Source organism: Mus caroli, unplaced genomic scaffold (assembly GCF_978045245.1).
Source record: "Mus caroli unplaced genomic scaffold, Mus_caroli_1 scaffold_1, whole genome shotgun sequence".
NCBI lineage: Eukaryota > Metazoa > Chordata > Mammalia > Rodentia > Muridae > Mus > Mus caroli.
Window position 1 is genome coordinate 118,695,317 of NW_028227256.1, and position 15,928 is coordinate 118,711,244.

The 15,928-nt window shown below is 41.4% G+C and overlaps 1 pseudogene; it reads left to right on the plus strand.

Annotated features, from left to right (window-relative positions):
• Positions 1 to 5,394: 5,394 nt before the first annotated feature.
• Positions 5,395 to 14,387, plus strand: LOC110303638 (rab GDP dissociation inhibitor beta pseudogene; annotated as a pseudogene).
• The last annotated feature ends 1,541 nt before the right edge of the window (positions 14,388 to 15,928 follow it).

Sequence of the window (15,928 nt, forward strand, 5' to 3'; positions counted from 1 at the left end):
TTATGTGGTTTAGGTAGCAGAGAAATTGTAGCTTCATAGAATGAATTGGGTAAAGTCCATTCTGTTTCTATTTTGTGGAATAGTTTGAAGAGAATTGGATTTAGGTCTTCTTTGAAGGTCTGTAAAAACTCTGCACTAAACCGATCTAGTCCTGGACTATTTTTGGTTGGGAGACTATTAATGACTACTTCTATTTCTTTAGGGGATATGGGACTGTTTAGGTCATTAATCTGATCCTGATTTAACTTTGGTACCTAGTGTCTGTCTAGAAATTAATCCATTTCATCCAGGTTTTCCAGTATTGTTGAGTATACTGTTTTGTAGTAGTATCTGATGATGTTTTGGATTTCCTTAGGTTTTGTTGTTATGTCTCCCTTTTCATTTCTGATTTTGTGAATTAGGATACTTTCTCTGTGCCCTCTAATTAGTCTGGCTAAGGGTTTATCTATATTGTTGATTTTCTCAAAGAACCAGCTCCTGGTTTGGTTGATTCTTTGAATAGCTGTTTTTGTTTCCACTTGGTTGATTTCAGCCCTGAGTTTGATTATTTCCTGCCTTCTACTCCTCTTGGGTAAATTTGCTTCCTTTTGTTCTAGTGCTTTTAGGTGTGTTGTCAAGCTGCTAATGTGTGCTCTCTCTAGTTTCTTTTTTGAGGCACTCAGAGCTATGTGTTTTCCTCTTAGGACTGCTTTCCTTGTGTCCCATAAGTTTGGGTATGTTGTGGCTTCATTTTCATTAAACTCTAAAAAGTCCTTAATTTCTTTCTTTATTTCTTCCTTTACCAAGATATCATTGAGGAGAGTTTAGTTCAGCTTCCATGTGAATGTTGGCTTATTATTATTAATGTTGTTATTGAAGATCAGCCTTAATCCATGGTGATCTCATAGGATGCATGGCACAATTTCAATATTTTTGGATCTGTTGAGGCCTGTTTTTTGACCAATTATATGGTCAATTTTGGAGAAGGTACCATGAGGTGCTGAGAAGAAGGTATATCCTTTTATTTTAGGATAAAATATTCTGTAGATATCTGTTAAATCCATTTGTTTCAAAACTTCTGTTAGTGTCCATGTGTCTCTGTTTAGTTTCTGTTTCCAGGATCTGTCCATTGATCAGTGGGTAAACTCTCCCACTATTATTGTGTGAGGTGCAATGTGTACTTTGAGCTTTACTAAAGTTTCTTTGATGAATGTGGTTGCCCTTGCATTTGGAGCATAGATATTCAGAATTGAGAGTTCATTGTGAACGATTTTACCTTTGATGAGTATGAAGTGCCCCTCCTTGTCTTTTTTGATAACTTTGGGTTGGAAGTCAATTTTATTCGATATTATAATGGCTACTCCCGCTTGTTTCTTTGGACCATTTGCTTGGAAATGTGTTTTCCAGCCTTTTACTCTCAGGTAGTGTTTGTCTTTTTCCCTGAGATGGGTTTCATGTAAGCAGGAAAAACTTGGGTCCTGTTTCTGTAGCCAGTCTGTTAAACTCTGTCTTTTTATTTGGGAATTGAGTCCATTGATATTAAGAGATGTTAAGGATAAGTAATTGTTGCTTCCTTTTATTTTTGTTGTAGGAGTTGGGATTCTGTTCTTGCAGCTGTGTTCTTTTAGGTTTGTTGAAGGATTACTTTCTTGCTTTTTGAAGAGCATAATTTCTGTCCTTGTGTTGGTGTTTTCCTTTTATTATCCTTTGAAGGGATGGATTCCTGGAAAGATATTGTGTGAATTTTGTTTTGTCATGGAATATTTTGTTTTCTCCATCTATGGTAATTGAGAGTTTTTCTGGGTATAGTAGCCTGGGCTGGCATTTGTGTTCTCTTTGGGTCTGTATAACATCTGTCCAGAATCTTCTGGCTTTCTTAGTCTCTGGTAAGAAGTCTGGTGTAATTCTAATAGGTCTGCCTTTATATGTTACTTTTCTTCTTACTGATTTTAATATTCTATCTTTACTTAGTGCATTTGTTGTTATGATTATTATGTGTCAGGAGGAATTTCTTTTCCCGTCCAGTCTATTTGGAGCTCTGTAGGCTTCTTGTATGTTCATGGGCATCTCTTTCTTTAGGTTAGGGAAGTTTTCTTCTATAATTTTATTGAAAATATTTACTGGTGCTTTAAGTTGGAAATTTTCATTCTCATGTATACCTCTTTTCCGTAAGTTTGGTCTTCTCATTGTGTCCTGGATTTCTTGGATGTTTTGGGTTAGGATCTTTTTGCATTTTTCATTTTTTTTTATTGTTGTGTCCATGTTCTCTATGGAATCTTCTGCACCTGAGATTCTTTCTTCCATCTCTTGTATTTTGTTTCTGATGCTTGCATCTATGGTTCCTGATTATTTTCCTAGGCGTTCTATCTCCAGAGTTGTCTCCCTTTGGGTTTTCTTCATTGTTTCTACTTTCATTTTTAGATCTTGTATGGTTTTGTTCAATTCCATCACCTGTTTTGTTGTGTTTTCCTGTAATTCTTTAAGGGATTTTTGCATTTCCTCTTTAAGGATTTCTACCTGTTTTGAGACACCTGACTTGCCAGCAAGAAAGACACCACAATAGGATCCTTCTGCACACGATTATTGGGCTGCACATTGACTGTGTAGGCAAAAGACCCCGAGCCCTGGGCCTCTCACTCTTATATACTATCAGTTCCCATCCACTCACAGCAGGCCACATCACCTCACCAGGTACACAGCTTCAGCTAATCAGGGCAGCAGGAGCATATCTCCACCAAAATGGCTTCGCCAGTAACCTGGTACACCTGCGCAGCTCTCACGATGTTTGTGGTTAATATGAGGAAGTCAGGTGCAAGTCATATGACTTAGCTGCAGTCCCTGGCGCCTTCTTGGGACTGCTGCCACACCTGCTCCCCACAACCTGTTTAGAAGTGTTCTCCTGTATTCTTTAAGTGAGTTATCAATGCCCTTCTTAAAATCCTCTATCAGCATCATGAGTTATGATTTTAAATCCAAATCTTGTTTTTGGATGTGTTGGGGTATCTAGGACTCGCTGTGGTGGGCATATTGGGTTCTGATAATGTCCAGTGGTCTTGTTTTCTGTTAGTAAGACTCTTACTTTTGCCTTTCGCCATCTGGTAATCTCTGCTGTTAGGTGTTCTGGCTGTCTCTGACTGGAGCTTGTTCCTTCTGTGATTCTTTAGCCTCTGTCAGCACTCCTGGGAGTCCAACTCTTTCCTGAATCCCAGTGGTCAGAGCACTCTCTGCAGGCAAGCTTTCCTTTTGCATGGAAGATACACAGAAGTCTGTAGCTCAGATCCACCTCCTGAGTCCTGGGGTCAGAGCCCTCCCTGGAGGTCGACTTTCCTCTGGTGGGGAAGGTACCCATGGGTTTGTGTCTCAGCCCTGCCTCCTGGCTGAGGATGAAGGCCTGAAGGGACCTTGTCCAAGAAACACTGTTGCTTCTGCCACCCACATGCTCTCCTGCTTAGACTGGTCTCAGTGATCCCAAGATCCTGGGTGTGCTAGGGCCTGCCGAGTTCATGCCCATGGTTCAGGGCTTGTGCCTACTGGAATGAATCTCAGCCACTAGTCAGGCAGGTTTTCTTTGTCCCCGTTCCTGCTGGCACAAGACTCTCCGGGATTTTTTTTGGAACGGATATTGCATTCCACTCACCAGTGATCCCAAGATCCTGGATGTGCTAGGGCGCACTGAATTTGCGCCCAAGATGGCCTAGATGGTTCTTGAGGTAGCTGCATTCCCACTTTTCTGAAAACTGCCAAATTTAATTCCTAAGTGGTTATACAAGTTTGCACTCTTACCAGAAATGGAGGAATGTTCCACTAGTTCTGCATTTTTGACAGCATGAGCTACCCCTTGAGGTTTTTATCTCAGTGATCCTGATTGGGAATAAGATAGGAATTCAGAGTCATTTTGATTTGTTTCCCTGATGACTAAAGATGTTGACCATATCTTTAAGTAATTGTTAGCCATCAGAGATTCTTCTTTCAATAACTCATTTTAAAATCTGTGCTCCATTTTTTATTGGGTTATTTAGTTTGTTTATATCTAGTTTTTAATGTTCTTTATATATTTTTGATATTATCCGTCTGTAAAATGTGGAGTTGGTAAAAATCTTTTCTCATATTGTAGGCTGCCATTTTGACCTTTGAATAGTGTTCTTTACCTTACAGAAGCTTTCAGATTCGTGAGGTCCCATTTATTAATTATTGATCTTAGTGCATGTGATGTTGGTGTTTTGTTCAATATGTTGTCTCCTATGCCAATGTGTTCAAGGCTATTACACATATTATCTTCTATCAGGTTTAGTGTATTTGACTTTATGTTGAGGCCTTTGTTTCATTTGGACTTGAATTTTGTGCAGGGTGATCAATATGGATCTATTTGCATCCTTCTAGGTGCAGACTTCCAGTGAGACCAGCAACATTTGTTAAAGATGCTCTCACCACCCTCCATTGTATAGTTTTGGCATTTTTTATCAAATATCAAGATGTGTGGATTTACTTCTGGTCTTTGTATTTGATTTCATTCACCAACCTGTTTGTTTTTATGTCAGTACTGTGTGGTTTTTTCTTGTTATTGCTTGAACAGCTTAATCACTTGGAATTAAGAATTTCAATACTAGCTGAAGTTCATTTTCTGTACAGGATAGTTTTAGCTATCCTGTTTTTTTGTTTTTGCATATAAAGTTGAGGATTATTTTCAAGATCTTTAAAGAATTGTGTTGGAATTTTGATTGTGATTGCACAGAGCCTGTAGATTGCTTTTGGTAGCATGGCCATATTTTACTATGCTAATGCTGTGAATCCATGAGCATGGGGGATCTTTACATCTTCTGATATCTTCTTTAATTTCCTTATACAAAGACTTGAGTGTTTTCTTATCATGCTTATCTTTCATTTGCTTGGTTATGCAAAAGTATTTTATATTATTTGTGGCTATTTTGAATGGTGTCATTTCCCTGATTTCTGTAGCAGATAGTTTGTTGGGTGTCACTTACGTATATTATGAGATCATTTACAAATAGCAATACTTCTTCCTTTCCAATTTCTATTCCCTTGATTTCCTTTAGTGGTCTTATTGCTGTACCTAAAACTGCAAGTACTACATTAAATAAATATAGAAAAAATGGACAGCTTTGTCTTGTTCCTGATTTTAGTGGAATTGCTTTAAGTTTCTCTCCATTTAATTTGATATTGGCTATTGGCTGGATGTATATAGCCTTTATTATAATTAGGTATGTGCCTTGTATCCCTGACCTCTCCAAGACTTTTTTTGAAGAAGGGATGTTAGACTTTGTCAAGAGCTTTTTCAGCATCTAATGAGATTATCATGTGTTATTTTTTTCTTCTTAAGATTGCTTATATGGTTATTTACTTTGATGGATTTTTCATATGTGAAACCATCCTTGCATCCCTGGATGAAACCTACACATGAGAGATGTGTATAAGAAGTTTGATTTGGGCTAAGATGTTATAGACTTTACTGTCCATTCTCTTTTACTGTACAGAACAGATGTCTACTTAGATCAGCCATGTTGTGAAACCATTAATGGAATTAAACTTTACAGTGAGCCTTTGACAAGATATAGTAAAAGCCCATACCTCTAACCCCTTTATGGTCTTGGAGAATTGCCCCAAGGATTTGCAAGCATAAGTGCTGTATATGGAAGTACCTACTTGTTGATAAACCAATTGAAGAAATCATTGTGCAAAATGGAAAATTGGTGTAAAATCTGAAGTAGAGATTGTTCACTGTAAGCAGCTCATTTGTGATCCTAACTATGTAAAAGATCGGGTTGAAAAAATAGGCCAGGTGTCCCGAGCTATCGTTCTCGCCAGCGAGAACACACTCGGACAACCGGATTCTTCTGTGGCAAGCTTTATTGCTTCTTAAGGAATAAAGACCCAGACCCCGGACAATGGTGCTGCTTATATAGCCCTCAGCGTGGCATTTCAGCACCTGATGTGGTGTGTCAGCTCCTGATTTGTTGCTCGCCCATCACCTCATTACTATGCCCCGAGATGGGCAGTGACTAGGTGTGAATTCACTCTCGCACTTGCGCACAAGGCTTATTTACTAGTTAGGCACAGCGAAGCAAGCACCATCTTATAATGGCGATTGCTCACAGGCACGGCTCTCCACATCTCCCCGTTTTTGTTTTATTAAAATGAGGCTGGACTAGGTCTGTGTAATTATGTCCATCCGCTGTGGCTCCTGTCTTAGGTAGTTCCTCTAATGTCGCAGCATTTCCCGTCATAGGGTAACCCTATCGCCACCTGGCCCTGTGTCTTATGTTGATTTGTGCATGAGGAAAGTTGCCCGTTCCTGGATACCACAGTGCTATGTGACAGTAACTACAAAATGACCTAGGGTGAACTCTACAACAGAGGCCAGCCAAAAAATGACAAACGCCAAATAATTCTTGAGCATAGATAGCCAAATTTCAGGGGAGGCCCCTTGCTTTATGTCAGCAAGTGCTTGAGCTATCACGAACTTGTCATAGGTTTGTTGGGCTCTGAGCTTGCAAACCAACCAGAGCATGAACACAAGTCCACACCAGATGGCAATACCAAATAAGCTTACCCCCACCCATTCCTTAAAATAAGAAAATGCAGATGAAATCCAGGAGAAGAGGCCCTCTGTCAATGACAGGTCCACTCGCGTTGAGTTGATCCTTAAAACTGCCGCCCTCAGGGCCTCAAGAGTCTCATCGAACCCCTTGGACCAATTTCCTGCAAGATATAAGGAGAGCTGTCTAGACAGATTAGCTGCATAAGTAAAATTTTCATATTGGACACTGGTAATACACAGAGCGCCCAATTTTCTTTCACAACCCAACTGGGCCAATTGGTATAGGACGCCAATCTGTTCCTCAACCAGATCAAGGTGCTGATTCAAAACCATCAGCCCTCCCTTCAACTGGGCACTAGCAGAAGTTTGGACATTGACGACATCAGTCAGATCAACTGAAAGCTGATTTAATTTTGTGCTTGCTTGGATCGTCCTAGTCATAGAGTACCCTGCAGCTGTAGCAGCAGCTGCACTGGCTGAAATTGCTATGATCACGGCAGCAGTAATGCCAAAATATCTTTTTTTGTAAAAACAGGGATAAGGTGGAGGGTGTTTCCACTGGAACAGGGATCCAACGTGGGATCCGGGCCACCATGGCACGGGTGTCCTTTGTTACATCCCAACATTGAGAAATCCAACAAGAATCATTGGAACAGACATCAAATGAATCATTTGAAGGGATAAACAAGAAAGGGGGGTAAACACAGACTGGGGTAGGTGGATAATTAATCTGGTTTACCAAAGCTTTATTGAACCCAGTGATCTCTACACTCTAGTATATCCGGTATATCCATCAGAGTCCAGGGAGGCAGCATTTAATCCCCAATACTGAACAAATCTTGAGATGCCAGTAAAAGAGGCCTTCCCAACTGCTCCTCCCTGGATAAAGATCAAAGGACTAAGTTATGTACAACTGTCATTGACTCCACAGAGAACCCACTTGTGAAAGGGATGCAATATAAAGTCCTGTAGAAAAGTACCTGTCTCATAGCAGATTCCTTCTCTGGGTCAACCATCATTTTGGGAGAAAAGGAAAAGGTTTTATTCTGATCTGCCCAACGAGTGATGGAGGATTGACAATAAGACCAAGGCAGGATCAGCCCTTCATCTTCCAAGCTACAATGGGGGGCTATTCTTGGTTGGTGGGGACGTTCTTTGTTTGAAAAGTTAGGTGGTAGAAATGTACCATTAACCCAAATTGCCTCCTGCCAGAAGGTCCGATTTGTAATGGTTATATCTGCATTGGAAGTATCTTGGGTTGTGCTCACCCAGCCTCCTCGGTGCTCATTAAACATCCCCAAGGCTCGGGCTGCGAGGTTGATACATTTTCCTGGTCCATTAATTTGAAAACATAAAGAACCCTGTTCTAATAAAAAGCGATTTTCTCCAATGGTGCTCGGGTGGGATCATAGGGTAGATATGGTAAATCCACTGTTTTATTAGTAGTAAAGAATTTTGGAAAAACTATAGCATCATGGCGAACTGGCATTGGTTTAGGGAAAGCCAAGAGAATGGCCCATCTCTGTTTGCCCATCATACTAGGAACCTGAGACAAGTTCAGCATTGTCAGCATGAGGAGCAGTCCTCGGGAGGTCAGCATCTTCCACACCATTCTTGATTGATATCTTGCGGGTGAGTTGTTCCAGCAGCCAAAATGGGTTGTCTTCACTCTGTGGAAAAACACAGCTCCCCTGGATCTTATCAAAATAGGATCCGGGCCTTTCCACAGACCAGTTAAGACATCCTTCCATTTGACCTTTTCTTTTGGTCTATCGAGGGTCTGAGCTATGTCAATCGGCTGCAGAGCGACCTTGCTCATCAAGATTCAAAAAGTTAAGTGTAAAGAGTGCTACTCTTGGCACTGAGGGCAGAGTCTCATCAACTCCCCCTTTTTGTTTTATAAGATAAGACTTGAGTTTACGATGGGCACATTCTACAATGTCTTGTCCTTGAGGATTATAAGGAAGGCCAGTCAAGTGAGTGACATCCATTTGATGACAAAATTGCTGAAATTTAGAAGAGGTATATGCTGGCCCATTATCAGTTTTAAGGATTGTGGGCTTGCCCTAAGCACTCCAAGCTTCTAAACAGTGCTGTATAACATGAGAGACTTTCTCACCTGTTAAAGGTGTAGCAAACATAACACCAGAGCAGGTGTCAATGGAAACATGTAAATATTGATTTCTTCCAAAGGAGGAAATATGAGTGACATCCATTTGCCAGACCTGTAATGGCCTGATGCCTCTGGGGTTTACCCCTACATGAGGAGTAGGCAAAAATTGACAACAATTTTGACATTGGGTGACAATGTCACGAGCTTCTTTCCTGGTTAAAGTGAAACGGTGGCCTAAAGTTTCAGCTGTCATGTGGAAGCCTTTATGGAACTCCCTTGCAGCCTCTGCCTGCGAGGACAGAGCAGCAGCCATGATTCTATTGGCTTTGTCTGCTAAGTCATTTCCATGAGACATGGGGCCAGGAAGGCCAGAATGAGCCCTGACATGAGTAATATACACAAGATGTTTTCTATGTAACAGAGCTGACTGAATTTGCTGAAAAGTGTGAATAAGCTTGCTAGAGGGTCTAATTAAACCAGCAACTTCAAGTGTATTAACTGCATTAACCAAATATAAGGAATCAGATACAATATTGAGCAGTTCTAGGAATGTTTCAAGGACCTCCAAAACCACCAAACACTCTACAACCTGGGGTGATGTCTCATTATATTGTTTAGATGTTACTTGGTCATTTACTACATATGCACCTATGCCAGATTTGGATCCACCTGTATATACCACCACCCCATCTGCAAGCGGGTGTTTGGCTGTCATTACTGGAAAGACTATGGCTTGGCTTAAGGCAAACTGTAAAATTGGATGTTCTGGATAATGATTATCAATTTGTCCTGAATAGGAGGCAACCAAGACTGCCCAATCATTAGTTGTTGCTGCCAGGGTTTGAACTTGATCAGAGGTATAAGGCACAATTATCATATGAGGTTCTTTCCCAAAATGAGTAATGGCTGCTTTTAACCCCTGAAGTGCAAGTTGAGCAACTGCATTAGGATACCACTCAATGATTTTTCAGGGGAAGCATTAGGGTAAACCCACAATAAGGTCCATTTTGCTACAAGACTGCTGTTGGTAACTGTGTGGTTTTTAATACGCACAATTCAAATGACTTTGACTTGTCAATGAGTTATAATTGAGCATCTTGTTTGTTTACAGTTTGTAAAGCTTGACATGCAGCTGGGGTAAGTGCTCTGTGGGAGGAGATGTGGGTATCTCCCTCTAATATATCAAATAAGGGCTTTAATTCCACTGAGGGAATTTTCAAAAATGGTCTTAGTCAATTAATATCTCCCAGCAATTTTTGGAAATCATTCAAGGTATGTAGTTGATCTTTGCAAATCTCTAATTTTTGAGGAACAATTTTGTCAGGATAAATGAGTGACCCTTGGAAGGCTCCCATTCGAGCAACTTGCACCTTTTCAGTGGCCACCTGCAATCCCCATTGCCCTAACGTTTTTATTAATATAGAGTATGCATCTTGCAATAACTGTGAATTTTTATGGCAAATCAAAATGTCAACCATATAAATTATCAAAAGTAATGATGGAAAATGCTCTCTAACCGAATTAAGTGCCAGTTGCACATACAGTTGACACATAGTGTGGCTATTCGCCATCCCCTGAAGTAGGACCTTTCATTGGTATCTTTGATCAGGCTCTAAATGATTAATGGCTGGGATGGTAAATGCAAATCTTTGCCTATCTTGAGGGCATAAAGGTATAGAGAAAAAACAATCTTTAATATATATAATTATAATTTCCCAATTTTGGGGTAAGGCAGAAAGCAATGGTAGCCCTTGCTGAACTGGCCCAAACAGGCACATTTGTGCATTAATTGCTCTAAGATCATGTAATAAGCGTCATTTGCCAGATTTTTTCTTAATTACGAAAATAGGTGTATTCCAGGGTGAGGTAGAGGGCTCTAAATGACCCAAGCATAGCTGTTCAGAAATCAGTTTTGTGGCTGCTTCTAATTTTTCAGAGGAGAGAGGCCATTGAGGATCCCATACAGCTTCCTCTGTAAGCCATGGTATGGGCATGGAGCCCTCAACTGCCCCTAGAAATAACCCAAACCTTGTCTCCCATTATTACCTTCTTTAGGGATAGGTTCCAGTCTACCCTGCTCTCCTTTCCCTAATACCCTTCCTTCTTTATAGCCCATTTTTCTTCATTATTTGAACAGCTTGTGGCGAGTATTCATTAGTCAAGGTCATTCCTAGTGTCTGTAAAATGTCTCTCCCCCAGAGATTAACTGGGAGTGGTAAAACATAAGGTGTGAATCGTCCTATTTGACCTTCAGGTGCTTGCCAGCTCAAAGAATGGGAGCTAACAGTGGGGCAGGACTGATAACCTAACCCTTGCAAAGAATGTGATGAGTGAGTAATGGGCCAAGCTTTTAGCCACCAGTGGGAAGAGATGATACTTTTATCTGTTCCTGTGTCTAAAATCCCTTTAAATTGTTTCCCTTCTATAACTAATTCTAAGGATGGCCTGGAGTCAAGAGGCATTATTAAGTAAGCAGAATCATTTCCAGTAGAACCAATCCCTCTGGCAGCTCGAGGGACACCAGAGGAAGGAAAACAGTCATGTAGGCTTGGCAAAATTATTAACTGAACTGTTCTATCCCCTTGTGAAATAGAAAAGACACCCTGAGGACAGGAACAGAGAACTTGAAGTTCCCCTTCATAATCTTGATCTACGACTCCAGGGTGAACAATAAGGCCTTGTAAGGTAAGGGAGGCCCGGCCCAGTATTAGGCCGACACTTCCAGATGGCAAAGGCCCTTTGTAGTCAGTAGGAATGGGCTGCACCCCCATTTGGGGCATCGTCATGAATCAGGTGGTGGCACGGAGGTCCATTCCAGCCAATTCTTCTGTTGCCCTGCGGACTGTGGGGTCCACCTTTTGCCGGCTGGGATCCCATATGTTTTGGGGCCCTGAGATCTGGGGCCCTGATACATGTTTTTTGAAATGGCCTCATTTTCTACTACTTGAGGAAATTCTGGCTGCAGGGGCCTGCCTCGGATGTCCTTGACTGAGCGACAATCTCTGGCCCAATGATACCCTTTCCCACACTTAGTACACAGTCCTGGTGCTCTCCTTTTGACAAGGGCTCTACAGTCCTTTTTTAGTGTCCTGGTTTGCCACAATTATAGCAGAGTTTAAGCTCAGCCGTTTCAGGGAGTTTTTGCCCTTGTAGAATGGCAGCTGCTAAACCAGCATTAGTGAGTGGCCCTCCAAGCTCATGGCAAACCTTTAACCAGTCCTGCAATCCCTTGCTCTTTCTAGGTGTTATAGCCGCCCTGCATTCCTGTGTAGCCTGTTCATAGACCAACTGTTCAATTAAAGGCATAGCTGCCTCTGGGTCTCCAAAGATTCTTCCTGCTGCTTCTGTCATTCTAGCTACAAAGTCTGAGAACGACTCCTGGGTGCCCTGAGTAATCTTTGTCAAATGTCTACTTGCCTCTCCCTTCCTAGAGAGTGCCTTTCATGCCTTAAAGGCAGCAGCTGAGATCTGGGCATACGCTCCCCAATGGTAATTTGTCTGGTTAGTAGCATGTTGTCCCTGACCTGTAAGTAACTCAAAAGTCCATGTTCTTTGGTCGCCTTCAACAGTGGCATTGGCCCTTGCCTGTGCTTAGCAGGAGTCTTGCCACAAAGCTTCCCATTCTAGATACATTCCCATGTTAGGAGCTGCAGCTTTTACTACAGTCATCCAATCGCCGGGGGTCATTGCCAGAGTAGCAAGCCTTTCGACTTGAGCTATAGTAAAATTGGCGTTGACTCCATAGGTACAGACTGACTCTGCAAGTTCTTTAATCTGTATATACTCCACCGGAGCTTAAACGTTTCTGCTATTGGTGCCTTCAAAGACTGGAAACACTTGCTGCAGTTTTCTCTGTTCTTCTTTTGGACTGAATGACTCTGAATGATACCTCTGCACATAGGGCGGATGGTGAATGATTCCTCTGCACATAGGGCGGAGGTGCACTAGGACCCAGAGGTCGAGGGCCCGGAGACCATGCAGCGAACTGACAGTTGTCTCTAGCTGCTTCTGTCTTATTCTGTGACTGATTAGCTCGTCCTTCATCTGGCTGGTATCTTTCTCCCTCATAGTGAGCCGCTTCTTCCTCTTAGCCTGTTTCCTCAGAGAAGCTAAGTTCCTTATCCGATTTCTGAGCTACTAGCAGCTAGTGCCTTGAACTCATCTAATGGCAGATAGAGGCTCCTTCCCTTATGTGCCTCCCCAGCTCGATCTCTCTTCTTCTCTCCCTTTCCATCCTTTTTTCTAAGCTCTCCCAGGGCATTTTTTCCCCTTATTTCTCTTTTCCTCGGGCTCAAGGCCCGTGGAAAGGCCTTTATTCTTCGGTGCACCTTGTTTCGTTTCAACTCTTACTCTCTCTCCTCGCTCTGTCTCTGATAGACTGTCTTGAACCTCCTCCAGGATCTTCTGCCCTGCCTCAACCATTTGCTGACAATCCTCATCTGTTAAGCATGATCTTACCAGTTTCCACAACAGCATGGTCCCTGCTTTAAGTTTGACATTCTGCTGTTCCCTAACTAGATCTACTTTCAGTTTCTCCCAAGAGGTGATAGTTAATGACCCTGAGCACACATACCACGGCGCTACGCAATCTATCACTTTAACAAAGCCCTCTATAGTCTTAGTGGCGATTTTTAGGCCACACTGCCTTAAGACCGACCATAAGGCGGTCACTACGGAGTGGGAAGTTCCCATACTGCTCACTGCCCTGTTATCTAACCGTGCCTGATCGCGACTGAGAACCAGTCAGCAGTTCCAGCGGTGGAAGCAGTATGTGATCAAAAGAAAAAGAATGAGCCCCGTGAAAACATACAAAAAGGCCTCTAACACTAGAGAAATTTCAAGACCAAACATACCTTACAGAGCCTTACGTGTCCCGCATTTTTGAACCGGCCCCACAAACGGGGATCTCCCTTGTGCTGGTGTGATGGTATGTAGTTCCCGAGTTTCGGCACCACTTGTCCTGAGCTATCATTCTTGCCAGCAAGAACACACTCGGACAACCGGATTCTTCTGCGGGAAGCTTTATTGCTTCTTATGGAGGGAAAACCCAGATCAAGGAAAATGGTGCTGCTTATATAGCCCTCAGCGTGGTGTTTCAGCACCTGATGTGGCGTGTCAGCTCCTGATTTGTTTCTTGCCCATCACCTCATTACTACACCCTGAGATGGGCAGCGACTAGGCATGAATTCACTCTCGCACTTGCACACAAGGCTTGTTTACTAGTTAGGCACAGCGGAAGCCAGCGCCATCTTATAATGACGATTGCTCACAGCATGGCTCTCCACAGCCAGGTAATCAGAGTGAACTGTATTCTTAGCCACCCTATAAAGAACAGCAATGATGCTAACTCCTGCTAGATCATCATTCCATAGAACCAAGTCAACGGCAAGTCAGATATCTATGTTTGCATGATCTCCTTTGCACATAATGTGGCAGCATATGGAAAGTATATTGCCATTGTAAGTACAACTGTGGAGACCAAGGAACCATTGAAAGAAATACAACCAGCTTTGCAGCTCTCTGAACCAATTGAACAGGAATTTGTTAGCATCAATGAACTCTTTGTACCTAAAGCTTTGTGAACAGAGTCAGATATTCATTTTCCATGCCTATGATGCTACCACATACTTTGAGACAAACTGTGATGACATTAAAGATATCTCTAAGATGATGACAGGATTTGAGTTTGCCTTTGAAGAAATGAAGTTCAAGAAGAATGACATTTATGGAGAAGACTAACAGCAGTACATATTGTGTAATTAGGACAAAATTAAAATTTGACAAATAATTTATATTGTATGAAATCAATATTGTAAGCCCTGCTTTTATGATAAAAATGGAGATTTAAGAGTGTTATAGCAGTGAATACTCCTCCACTTTTCTAATATCATGTATTAAGTTGTTTTCATGGAATAGCTAGTCAGAAAAAGTTGTTTCAATTCAGTTTAAACAGACTGCATTATTTTTCTTTTCTTTTTTATGATTCTTTTTTAAATTAGGTATTTATTTCATTTACATTTCCAATGCTATCCCAAAAGTCCCCCACACGCTCCCCCAACCACTTCCCAATCACTCATTTCCACTTCTTGGCCCTGGTGTTCCCCTGTACTGAGGCATATAAAGTTTGCATGTCCAATGGGCCTCTCTTTCCAATGATGGCTGACTAGGCCATTTTCAGATACATATGCAGCTAGGGACACGAGCTCCAGGGGGTGTACTGGTCAGTTCATATTGTTGTTCCACTTATAGGGTTGAAGATCCCTTTAGCTCCTTGGTTATTTTCTCTAGCTCCTCCATTGGGGGCCCTGTGATCCATCCAATAGCTGACTGTGAGCATACACTTCTGTGTTTGCTAGGCCCCGGCATAGTCTCACAAGAGACAGCTATATCTCGGTTCTTTCAGCAAAATCTTGCTAGTGTATGCAATGGTGTCAGCGTTTGGAAGCTGATTATGGGATGGATCCCTGGATATGGCAGTCTCTAGATGGTCCATTCTGTATTATTTTTCTAGTGAAGGAGCTGTTCCAAACAAATATTGATATTGATACAGAAAACTTGATACAGTACTTGTATCTTTTAATCAGTGTAGTCTTTGCAATTGTGTGATGTTACCCAAGAGCTGGATCTACACAATTTCTGCTATCCAGATATTGGGAGTCTAAATTGAATATCCTTTGGTTTCTGAAAATGGTCAAAATTTTCTCTATTTTGTTATTTCAAGTACTACAGAAGGGCCCAAATAGGAGAGCCACGTGTTTTGTTTATATGAGTATAAACTTTTAGAAAACTTCAGACTTAGGGAGATGGAGGAATCGAATATGTGGTATTTTAACCTACAACAATTGCTGAGAAGCAGAAAGGAAAATTAAGGTAAAGCAGGTAAAAATATAGAAGCATATTTTATCTCAGGTATGGCTTCTTCAATGGACCACACTACAATGTAGTTTGATTTGCCAGAGTCTTAGTTTCAATGATGCCTGCTCCAAAATGATTTCAAATGATTTCTGTACTGAAAATTAAAGCCAAATTCTGGAAAAACACATTCATTTAATACACACCTATTATATTTGGCTGAATTATTAAAGCTGGGACCTGGAATATAAAAGTCAATTCCTTTGCACTATAACTCAAAACATAGTCAAAGTGGATGGCAGATGCCCTCATAATAAGTTAAGAGTCAAGAGTTTTGTGGTCATCTGTTTATTCCACCCAGTATTAAATAACACATATTTCTGGATTATACTGTTAAAGAATGTCAAAAAAACTAACCACCAAACATG